Here is a 10,346-nt window from a genome sequence, read left to right on the forward strand (position 1 = left end):
CAGTATGCTCGGAGATGGCGGCTGTACCGTATATCTGTGCTGGTGTTTTGCGTATTTTGCCTAATTTATTTAATAAAATGTGGAGTTTAGATTATTAAAGTCTTTAATTAAATGGAAATAGTTTCGGGGCGTGTAATTAATATAGTGAATATTGTTTTTGAAAGTTTAATAGTAAATAGTGAAGGGATTTGTGGGAAGTGAGCATGAGGACGCTTGGGCGTGGCTCGTTGGTGATGAGGCCTAATTTGCTAAATAATTGGCCAAATTGTTGCTAAAAAGACTGGTACATTGTGCATTGAGTGGAATTTTGTAAAATAATAAAATGCTAAATGGACTGAAAAACGAGTAGCGTCTCCACAGAGCTGTGTGACGAAGGGATGGTGCGGCGAGGGGGGCAGCCGTACGTGTTCGTGTTTTGTAATGACGCCGAATCTGTTAAATAATTGGTGAAATATTGCTAAAAAAAAACTGGTAAATGGAGGGTAAATGCATTGGCCCGGAAAAGTGTGTTTATTGAGTGGAATTTTTTGAAAAAATAAAATGCTAAATGGACAGTTGAGAAATGGGGAGCGTCTCTACAGACTTGGGTGACAAAGGGATGGTGCGGCGAGGCGGGGTAGCCGTGCGTGGTAGTGCTTGTCGGCGGCTTGGAGATGAGGCCTAATTATGGTGGAAATTCTAATAAAAAAACGACTAAATTGGGTGTGAATGCATCGGCCCAGAAAAATATGTTCATTAAGTGGCATTTTTTGAAATAATAAAATGCTAAATGGAGGACTGTGAAATGCGCGGCGTGTCTACAGACCTGGTTGGCAAAGGGATGGTGCGGCGAGGCGGGGCAGCCGTGCGTGTTGGTGCTTGTCGGCGGCTTGGTGATGACGCGTAACCTGTTAAATTAAATAATTGGACAAATTGTTGGTTAGAAAAAACGTGGTAAATTGCGTGTAAATGCATTAGCCCGGAAAGGTGTGTTTATTGAGTGACATTTTTTAAATAATAAAATGGAAAATGGACGAATGAAAAATACGTAGCGTATCTACAGACTTGTGCGGCAAAGGGTTGGGGGGGGGGGGGAAGTTGTGCGCGTTGGTGGTTGTTGGTGCGTCGGTGTAATTTGTTTAAAAATGTTTAAAATTTTAATTAAAAAAATGATGAGTGAGGTATGGATTGGCGTAAAAAAGTGTGTGCATTGCGTTAAATTTTTTTAAATAATAAAATGTTTAATTGGGGAGTGAGAAATACGGGAGTGACCAGTGGGGCGAAGGGATCGAGGGGGGGGGGGTAAGTTGTGCGCGTTCGTGGTTGTCGGTGGGCCGGTAAAAAGGCGTAATTTTTTCAAAAAATGTTTAAAATTTTAATTTAAAAAGTAATGAGTCGGGTGTAAACACAGTGGCCTAAGAAAGTGTGTGCATTTTGTTTAAATTTTGGAATAATTAAATGGTTAATTCAGTGAGCAGTGCGGTGAAGGGATGGGGGGGGGGGGCGATCGCTACCGGTACGGGTGGGCCGTCAGTGGTATGTGACATTTGTTTAAAAAAAATGAGTGCAGTGATGTGGGGATAGTGTTTTTTTTTTTTTTTTTTAATGTGAAGTGAGCTGTGGAAAAGGAGGAATGCTGAGACAGCATTCAACAGCATGCGACAGTTTGCAGTTTGCAGTTGGTATCTCGGTGAGTCAAAAATTAAAGAATTTTTATTTAATGTTAAGCAATTGTGATAAATTTTGAATTATTTGTCACAAATGTTTAACGATGCTCATGATGAGCTTCTAGTGGATAAGAGGTACGTTTATGAGTTGTGAGAAATTAAAATGAATTAATTAATAAAGTGAAGCTAGCCAGAGTCGGGGTTTTTGAATTAATTAGAGAATTAGCTCTTAATTGAGTTTTATATAATTTTTTTGTGTCGTCAGTAAAAATAAAATGGTGAAAAAGCTTTGTTGAAAAATCAATTTTTGTAATTTGTTTTTTTTTTTTTTTAAGGTGAAGTGAGCTGTGGAAAAGGAGGAATGCTGAGACAGCATTCAACAGCAGGCGACAGTTTGCAGTTTGCAGTTTGCAGTTTGCAGTTGGTATCTCGGTGAGTCAAAAATTAAAGAATTTTTATTTAATGTTAAGCAATTGTGATAAATTTTGAATTATTTGTCACAAATGTTTAACGATGCTCATGATGAGCTTCTAGTGGATAAGAGGTACGTTTATCAGTTGTGAGAAATTAAAATTAATTAATTAATAAAGTGAAGCTAGCCAGAGTTGGGGTTTTTGAATGAATTAGAGAATTAGCTCTTAATTGGGTTTTATATAATTTTTTTGTGTCGTCAGTAAAAATAAAATGGTGAAAAAGCTTTGTTGAAAAATCAATTTTTGTAATTTGTCATGGATTGTTGGACTCAGCTGTCACATATACTGGGGGTTGTAGGAAGGGGTGTTTTTGGGGGGGGGGCGCGGTGGGAAATGAAGACGGGCGTTGCTGTAGAATTCAGCGGCCGCCGTCAGATCCCGCACTTTATCCGTCGGACTCGGACGTGCATTATTGATGATACCCGTCGGAGTGCGACCTGTATCCTGAATTACCCGTCGTACTTGACTGTGGTGAAGTGCGACGTGGAGTCCCGTTTTGTATATGCCCTGTATATTGGGCGGTAAAAAGCGCGTAAATTGAGGGTGGAGGGGAATGAAGACGGGGGGACCGTCCAGAATTCGACGGCCTCCTTGTCGGAGCCCCCGGGGTTTTGTTCCGTCGGAGTTGGACACCGAGGAAAAGGTATCCGATTCCGACGAATCGTGTTGACCAATTGAGCCATCGTGTATTATATAGGGGTGGAAAATATTTTTTGGACAAGCCTCGACGCATTGAATTGAATGCGGAGGTTTAGTATATGCGGCGGCGGCGGCTAGTTTGGGTGGAATGGTAAATTATAAGAAATGAATATTTGAAGAAAGCTTTTTGACGATGAAATGAATAATTAGTAAAAAAATAATTGAGTCGGATGGTTAGCTTGACAGGTCGATATTTGTTAGTCGGAATTTAGTAATTTGCATTGTAAATGATTTCTCACAAATGATGAATAACCGTAAAGAGAACCTCGGGGGGAGGAGCATTTAAATGTAAAAGTGATAAGGTAGTATAAATGTTTAACATCTGTTATGGGGAGAAATATAAATTGAAAATGTATTTTTCATTGCTATTTCATCGAGCCTGAGAAATATTTAACAAGGCTGATAAAGAATTGGGTTTTTTTGTGGGGGATTTTAGTGATGAACCCGGGGGTTGATCGCTGTGAAAGTTGTAAGGTACTGTTAATGGTATAAATATAAATTAGTAATTTTTTTGAATTGATATTAAATGGCGTGAGCATGTTTTTATGAATAGAGAGAGTTAGAAGCGAAGTTTTGCAAAGCCTAGTCATAATGAAGTTGTAAGGGTTTCGCTAGATGGTGTCAGTCAAGAAATTGGTGGCCCTGCGAAACTTGTCACCCTTCAGACTAGATTTGTTTACCTTTGCAATAAAATTGTTAGACTGGTTAGGATATTTTTATGAATAGAGATTGAGAAGAGAGAGAGAGTTAGAAGCGAAGTTTTGCAAAGCCTAGTCATAATGAAGTTGTAAGGGTTTCGCTAGATGGTGTCAGTCAAGAAATTGGTGGCCCTGCGAAACTTGTCACCCTTCAGACTAGATTTGTTTACCTTTGCAATAATATTGTTAGACTGGTTAGGATATTTTGATGAATAGAGATTGAGAAGAGAGAGAGTTAGAAGCGAAGTTTTGCAAAGCCTAGTCATAATGAAGTTGTAAGGGTTTCGCTAGATGGTGTCAGTCAAGAAATTGGTGGCCCTGTGAAACTTGTCACCCTTCAGACTAGATTTGTTTACCTTTGCAATAATATTGTTAGACTGGTTAGGATATTTTGATGAATAGAGATTGAGAAGAGAGAGAGTTAGAAGCGAAGTTTTGCAAAGCCTAGTCATAATGAAGTTGTAAGGGTTTCGCTAGATGGTGTCAGTCAAGAAATTGGTGGCCCTGCGAAACTTGTCACCCTTCAGACTAGATTTGCTTACCTTTGCAATAATATGGTTAGACTGGTGAGGATATTTTTATGGATAGAGATTGAGAAGAGAGAGTTAGAAGCTAGGTTTTGCAACAGTTAGTCAGAATAAAGTCGTAAGAATGTGACAAGAGGGTGTAAATGAAGGAATACTTAGCAAGGCGTGTGAAAAATAGGGTTTTTAAAATTGATAAAAATTTTTTGTCGGGTTGTCAGGTGTTAAATTCAGAAGGTATTGAAAATGGGTGAAATAAAAATTTTGAAAATAGCTTTAATGGATATTCCATGGTGTGAGACGAATATTTAGCAAAGCGTGTGAAAAATTGAGTTTTTTAAAATGATTTTAATGTTTTGCGGGGTTGTCAGGTGTTAAATTGGTAACATATGGAAAATTTTGAACCAATGTCGGCAATTGGTTAGAGCGCGGGTGACTTGTTCCACACGTCGATAACTAGTCTGTCGGTAAGAGTATTCGGCGATGGGTAAATAGTCGACGAAGTGTAATGACGTGACAGGGTTATCAGCCGTCAAATTTTTACCGTATTGAAAATAGTTAAAATAAAAATTTTAAAAATAGCTTCAATGGATATTAAATGGTGTGAGACGAATATTTAGCAACGCGTGTGAAAAATAGTGTTTTTGTTATATTGATTTTGATGTTTTGTGGGTTTGTTATCAGTTAAACAGGTAAGTATTGAAAATTGTTAAAATAAAATTTTTTAAAATAGCTTTAATGGATATTAAATGGTGCGAGTCGAATATTTAGCAACGCGTATGAAGAATTCCTTTTTTTTTTTATTGATTTTACTGTTTTGCGGGGCTGTCAGCTGTTAAATTTGCAACATATTGAAAATGGTTGAAATAATAATTTTGAAAATAGCTTTAATGGATATTAAATGGCGTGAGACGAATATTTAGCAAGGCGTATGAAAAATTGGGTTTTTAAAATTGATTTTAATGTTTTGTGGGGGTGTTAGCTATAAAATTTTGAAGATATTGAAAATAGTTGAAATAAAAATAAAAAAAATAGGTTTAATGGATATTAAATGGTGTGAGAGGAATATTGAGTAAGGCGTGTAAAAAATAGTGTTTTTTAATTGATTTTAAAGCGTTGCGCGGCCGTCAGCTATTAAAGTTGTAAATATTGAAAATTTCGAATGAGATCGGTAATCCGGTAGAGCGCGGGTGAGTTGTTCCACACGTTGATAACTAGATTGTCGGTAATCCGATTGGTCGGTCGGTATTTGGGCTGTTGGTTAAACAGTGATAATAGTTTTAGGGGTAGCCGGCTCGAAGAGTCGATAACTCGACTGAAGGTAATGACAGTCGTCGGTCGGTATGTCGGCGATGGGTAAAGAGTGACTACAGCTTTAGGGGTAACTGGTTTGAAGCGTCGATAATTTTCGCTGATGGTAATGCGATTGGTAATTTTTGACTTATATATAAAATATAAAATTGAAATAAATACTTATAATTAATATACAAAATGGAATATTAAATTAATATATTAATTTATTATTTAAAATTAAATGTAAAAATAGTTTGTTTTTTGAATGAAATTGAATTGAAAATTTTTTAATCTAATAAATTTAGATTAGAAAAATTCTATTTAATAGTTTTATCTATTTGTAAAAATATGAAAAAATGTTATGTTTATAACGTTAAAAGATATAATTATTTATATTAAAAATAATTGAAAGTTATGTTTTTTGATTTATATAAAAAAATATACTTGATTTTCTATGTTTATTTTTATTAATTTGAAATAATTCTTATTGAATATTAATTTTTCTTAGAAATAAATTGATTAACTTTTATTGTTTGAATAAAATAGTTATTAATAGAAGTTATGTGGGGGCAAAATCTATACAATATTATTTATTAAATAGATTTAGTTGAATAATTTAGTTATTTTTTATAAATTGAAATTTCTTTATTTAATAATTGTTTAATTATTATTATTATTATTATTAGGAGTTGTTCGTTTTGGGTCTTGATTTATTGATATATTAATAAATTTCGATTGAATAATATGTTTTATTTGAATTGTTTGTTAAAAATAAATTGCAAGAATAATTAGAATTTGAATAATTTAGAATGAAATTTTATTATAAAAATCAGAATATATTGTTTATTAAATGATATATGTTGAATATTATTATGTATAATAATTAGAATTGTTGTATTTTGAAGTTATTGAAGAATTAGAGATTAGAGATTTGTTTTTTGTTAATAATATATTTATATATATTTGATTATTTATAACAATATGATTAGGAGGAGTGCCCTGATTTTTTGTATTTTTTCTAAAATGATTTTTTGTTATAAATTAACATATATTAAACTTTTTATTTATATTACTTCCGGTTAGGGTTAAATTTTCTAATATTGAATTATTTAATAATAAATTTGATTTTTTTTTTTCAATAGAAGAAAAATGTAAATTTTTTTGTAATAGCAAATTTGAAGTTAATTTTCAAGTATAAATTTAGAAAATTTATAATATAATTAAAAATGATAAATTTGAAATGGTAAAGAAGATTTTGTTTTCCTTTTAAATAAATTTGCAATTTAATGTTTAATCTTGGTTTATATATAGGTATAGGTTATCGAATTAGAGTTGAGTCTTACTGGGAGTACAATAGAATGGTAACTGGTCATGTTTTTGTTATACTTTTTTTTTTATAGTTATACCTATCATTATATTAGAGTTTCAGTAAGACTCAACTCTAATTGAATAATTATACCTATATATAAAGCAAGATTAAAGATTAAATTGCAAATTGAAAATTGTATAAAATGTAAGATTTGAGTAAAGCTTCTGACTTGACTAATAAATTGTAAATTGATTTGAAAGAAAAAAAATAGTTGTTTGATATGTGAAATTTTGAAAATTTCTAGTGTAAAATGAATTAAAAATTGAATATTATAAAAATATGAAAATTTTTCAGTAAAAAAAGAGAAAAATGAAATATATTAAAATTTCGAATAAAAAATGCAAGGAATGGGGGCACTTGTAATGATATTGTAATAAATAAGAATATATAATGTAAGGCGTGTAAAAAATAGGGTTTTTTAATTGATTTTAATGGGTTGCGGGGTTGTCAGCTATTAAAGTTGGAAATATTGAAAATTTGGAAGTAGATGGGTAATTCGGTAGAGGGCAGGTGACTGGTTCGACACGTCGATAAGTAGGTTGTCGGTAATAATAGTATTGGAGAGTCGGTATCTCGGATGTGGGTAAAATAGTGATAAGAGTTTTATGGGTAACCGAGTGGAAGCGTCGGTAACTGGACTGAAGGTAATGTCAGTCGTCAGTCGGTATGTCGGCGATGGGTAAATAGTGATTACAGCTTTAGGGGTAACTGGTTTCATGCGTCGATAATTGTACTGATGGTAATGCGATTGGTAATTTTTTTTACTTATATATGAAATATAAAATTAATATATTTAGATTGAATAATATGTTTTATTTGAATTGTTTGATAAAAATAAATTGTAATAATAATTAGAATTGATGTATTTTGAAGTTATTATTTAAGAATTAGAGATTAGAGATTTCTTTGTTGTTAATAATATATTTTTATATATTTGATTATTTATAACAATATCATGAGGAGGAGTGCCCCCATTTTTTCGGATTTTTTCTAAAATGATTGTTTTCTTATAAATTAACATATCTTAAACTTTTTTTTTTATTACTTCCGGTTAGGGTTAAATTTTCTAATATTGAATTATTTAATAATAAATGTGATTTTTTTTTCAATACAAAATTTGAAGTTAATTTTCTATTATAAATTTCGAAAATTGATAATATAATTAAAAATGATAAATTTGAAATGGTAAAGAAGATTTAGTTTTCCTTTTCAATAAATTTGTAATTTAATGTTTAATGTTGAGTTATCTATAGTTATTATTATGGAATTAGAGTTGAGTCTTAGTGGGAGTGTAATCGGTTGCCAGTAAGACTCAATTCTAATTGAATAATTATATTCATAGATAAACCAAGATTAAAGATTAAATTGGAAATTGAAAATTATAAAAAATATATAATTTTAGTAAAGTGTCCGACTTGACTAATGAATTGTAAACTTATTTGAAAGAAAAAACTTGTTGGTTATTATTTAAACTTTGTGATTTGAAATGAGATCGGAAATTTAGAAAATTTTTAGTTGAAAATGAAGTTAAAAGTGAATATTATAAAAATATGAAAATTTTTGTGTAAAAAAAGAAAAATAAATTGAAATAAATTATTAAATAATTTAATATTATAAAGTTGAACCCTAATATAATATTAAAATTTAGAATAATAAATGGAAAGAGTGGGGGCACTTCTAATGATATTGTAATAAATAAGAAAATATATATATATATAGATCTATTATTAAGAATAAATAAATGGTTAATTTGTAATCTCTAATTGTTAAATAATAAGTTAAAAATAGAGGAATTGTAATTATTAAAGCTAATAATATTGAAGATATATGATTTAATGGAGAATTTAGTAAATTAAAAAAAAAAAAGATATTGTTTAATCCAAATGAATTAATATGTTTGTAAATTAAAATTGAAAGGGAAAAATTAGTAATTTGATTTATATTATAAAATTAATAATTATATTATATAATTATAGTAATTATAATATATAAAATATCATTATTATTATATAAAAATTATTATATTAATTACTATTATTAATTTTTTAATTATATTTATTTATAATATGAAAGAACTTATTAGTAAAAGAAAGATTTAAAATGAATGATATTTTTGTATAGAAATAGATAAAACTAGGAAATATAACTAGTCAATTTGAAATTTATTAGATAAAAAATTGTAATTTGTTCATAACGTAATTGAATGAAAAAATGAAGTATTTAAAATGAAACTTGAAATAAAATAAAAATGAAGTATAAATGTAATAAAAATAAATAAAAATAATTTGTAGATTAATATACGAATATATTAATGTAATATATTAATAGTAATTATATTAATAATAATTCTATTACAATTACTATTAATAAACTATTAATTCTATTAATAACTATTATAGTAATATTACTAATAGTTAATAGTTAATAGTAATAGTAGTTAATAGTAATTGATATAATTACTATTACTAGTAATGATATGAATAAATATATTAATGTATTAATAGAAATAAATATAAATAAATTAGAAATGAATGTAGGTGTATACTTTAATGTATTGAAAATAAAGATTTTTGTAATTGTTTTGAATAATTGATATTAAATGTAAGTAAGATGATTATTTATTAATGCGTGCGAAATAGCAATGAAAAATATTGGGGATTGTTTTAAAAATGTTTGCCGTATGAAGGGCACATCGGTGCTCCATATATGGAATAAAAGTTAATGTAAAAAATGTTTAGGAGCCGGATAGCTCAGTTGGATGAGTACCGGATTGATAATGGGAAGGTTCCGGGTTCAAATCCCGGTCTGGACAATGGATTTTTTCCGGAATTTTTCTTGAAAAAAATGATATGGAGAATTATGGAGCAGGTGTTAAACTTTGAATGGTAAGTTTTAATGTTAATTTAGAAAGTGTAGAATAAAATATTAGAATAATTGTTTATAATTGTTTATAATTGCTCCCCCCGAGGTTGTCAGTGGGGCGCGAAGTTATATAAGGAGTTTTGTGGTCACAATAGAGGGAGTGTCACACATAATAGGCAGTCTCACCTGTGGTGGAGTGAGACTGTCTAAGAGAGGGAGTCTCACCTGTGGTGGAGTGAGATTTTCTCTCAAGAGGGTGGTCACAAGAGGGTGGTCACATTAGAGGCAGTGTCACCTGTGGTGGAGTGACACTGCTTAAGAGGGTGGTCACAGGAGGATCGTCACAAGAGGGTGGTCATAAGAGGATCGTCACAAGAGGGTGTGGTCATAAGAGGATCGTCACAATATAGGATCGTCACTCAAGGGTGGTCACACTTAATAATTAATGGCAAGAGAGATAGTGATGTTCGGGGGTTAGTGGAATTAGAGAGTACTGCACTTGTTAGGGTGGTGGTGTACAAGAGATTGTTGCACACGAGGGAGTGGTTAGAGAGAACCACGTACAAGGGAGTCGCAAAAGAAGGTCATACAAGCGAGAGTGGCGAGTTAGGAAGTTAAAAGACAGAGTCACAAATATATGTAGAGTGTCAGAAGCTAATTGTTAGCAAACAGTGAGTCTAAATCGTGTCTCAAGACCTTTGTGACCGTTCAGACTTCATTTGTTAACATTAGCAACAATATGAAGACATTCGTGGCCATGTCTTTGTCAATAGACACAGGTT

This window comes from Diachasmimorpha longicaudata, chromosome 14, assembly GCF_034640455.1.
Source record: "Diachasmimorpha longicaudata isolate KC_UGA_2023 chromosome 14, iyDiaLong2, whole genome shotgun sequence".
NCBI classification, from domain to species: domain Eukaryota; kingdom Metazoa; phylum Arthropoda; class Insecta; order Hymenoptera; family Braconidae; genus Diachasmimorpha; species Diachasmimorpha longicaudata.